Consider the following 2,500-nt stretch of genomic DNA (forward strand, 5'->3'; position numbering starts at 1 on the left):
TAACCTCGTCCACTATTGTCCTAGAGATAGTGACCATGGATAACACATGGACAAACTTGATTATGACATTTTGTGGCGGATAATTTTAGTAAGTGTTTTCGCTCTTAGAAGCGCTTCGAACAACACTGTAAGTGAACTCTCAAAAGGCCTGAGATGGAAAAGGAGCTTCGAAATATTTTTAAAATGCCCGAATTACGCTAATAACTTATTTGATGAGGGCCAGTCTCGTGCTTTTCAAGTTGCCTCGTTCATGGTCAAAAATAATTTTAGGTAAATTGTGTCATTACACGAGCAGGAAAGCTCCCCCGATTCTCATTTCATATATTTTTTTAAGTGTAGGGCTACCTAGTCCTACCAGCTGCAACAACGGGTTTCTATTGTTTTTTTGTCCTCACTGCCTTACTATAAAGCTGAATATTTGATATTTCGAAAATGGCCTATTGTATCGGTAGGTCCTGGAATTCATCCACAGAAAACTTCACTCGCGAACCGCCATTTTTACAACATAACATTTTAGGCGTCCCAATCTGCATGAAACAATCTCTCAACTCTGTCTCCAGAAGACCAGACACGCACGGTTCTTCATTTACGTTTATGCCTGTACAATCAACTGAAATGTCGATTCCTTGTAAAACCAGCATCTTTTTTTGGTATGGTAAGTATCAATTCTCGACCCCAGAGCTCTTCTCTTGTCTGAAGGAGTTAAGAGAGCTCTGGAGAACCCTGAATCAAGGTGTCTTCTTATTAGTTTTCGTAAAGAACAATCAAAAACGTCTCTAAATTGGCGCATTCATGTTAGCACGAGAAGTGAGCAGGTGCAGTAAGGTTCAAATAGCTAAATTCTGGCTATTAGAACCCAACGGCGCATGTTCTCCGACATAGAGTTTACCAGAGCCTTGGGTCGATACGAGGTTCTGGTGATGAGAATGGATACGTTTCGGAGAACCAGAACATTTACGCATGCGCTGACGGAATGTTTGAAGAAGAGAGAAAAACGTAGTACCTCTGGACATGCTATTAAAATGAAGGCATTCTATCTTTCTCGCTCATATAGGCCAGCGCCTTGAAGCATTGAAGTATTCAGGAAGGAGAGCGTGTCAAACAAAGGGCTCGAATGACATTCTCTTCTTCAAAACCTTAACTTCAAATCCACGAATCATGGACGTTAGGTTCGTACCTCGCATTTACTAACACGGCGTTCACTCAAAGGGTGGCTTAATCGAGTCAATTTCTTCACCCTTAACTTTCACCCCATGGAGCAATAAAGTTTAAAGACTACGAAAAGAAAACGAGACAAAGAGAATGCCCTCTTTATTTTCATGCCGTTATGGAGAAGCGCGAGTCTCCGCCAAAATACACTGGCATTTATCTAAAATACTTTTTCTTGATACAAATAAACCTTCTTTTTCTTTCGAAACTTATTTCACTACTTTCAAAGCGTAAAAAAATATAGTTTTATCTCTATAGGAACAAATGCCCTCCGAAGCACCTTCTTTGAACATGCAAGGAGAAGTGCTAGATCCATTTACAAAACCTCTTAACTTCTTAAATTAGATAGCATATAAAATCATAACATACAGTTTTAAGTACAAGATAAGAAGCATTAGTATAATTATACAAGTGCCTATGGAAAATTCTCTGCCCTCAATGTTTACACTTGAGGTGATTTTTGCCCGATAACTACCTATAAGCTTTTTTTCAAGATGGCCGCAAGACTCTTTGTCGAGGTGACAGACGAAGCAATTAATTGTTTTAATAAAATGCTTATTTTTCAAATAATCACCTTTGTAATTATACTATTATTCACCTTATTCCAAAATGGCTGCCATTTTAGTATTGTTTCGTTTCCATGCAAATTGGCCCTTATGGCCTCGCTTTCGAACGTAAAATTCAAAATAATACTTAAGACGAAATCCGATAGAAAATCGAGCAATTTCAGTTTTTAGTGGGCAAAAATCTGGTACCAGATTAATTTTAAGTATTTTACAGTCCTTTTTATATTTCCTGAAAGCTAAAGATATAAATAGTTGCCTGAAATAACACCGAAAACAATTTCCCATGGGAACGAGAAAAATTAAATTTCAACGTTCAGAGAAATCGTGCAAACACAGGTAAAATTTCATCATCAGTTTCATTTCACCAGTACTTTCAAATGTTTCTTACGAAGTTCAACAGTTGTTTTTGACGTTTGGTGTTGCTAGAAATGATTTTTTTTTGAGAAGATATTTAAAACAGTCGTACAGAAGTTTGCAATACGGTGTTTATAATCTTGGTACTAGGTTTTTGTCCACTTGTTACTCGAACTTCTGGTGGATTCCGTCTTAACTTTGAACGAGGCCATAACAAAACAATACTAAATTGGCGGCCATTTTGGAATAAGGTGTATAGACCAAATCGGCTAACTCGATCATGATGTTGTGCCCTAGTCAAACCCTTCGGGAATAAAACGTTGTTCCAGGTATTTTCCACATCTTTTAAATTTTACATCATAATGCAAATA

At 37.5% G+C, this 2,500-nt stretch overlaps 1 protein-coding gene across 1 annotated transcript in view; it reads right to left on the bottom strand.

Moving 5' to 3' along the window:
- Window positions 1–1,289: 1,289 nt before the first annotated feature.
- Window positions 1,290–2,500, bottom strand: part of LOC138011243 (FYVE, RhoGEF and PH domain-containing protein 4-like) — a 28,017-nt gene continuing 26,806 nt past the window's right edge. The window contains exon 15 of the mRNA XM_068858195.1: window positions 1,290–2,500. This exon is cut by the window's right edge and continues 1,968 nt beyond it. The gene's annotated coding sequence lies outside the window, so the exon portion shown is untranslated.

This window comes from Montipora foliosa, chromosome 7, assembly GCF_036669935.1.
Source record: "Montipora foliosa isolate CH-2021 chromosome 7, ASM3666993v2, whole genome shotgun sequence".
Taxonomy (NCBI): domain Eukaryota; kingdom Metazoa; phylum Cnidaria; class Anthozoa; order Scleractinia; family Acroporidae; genus Montipora; species Montipora foliosa.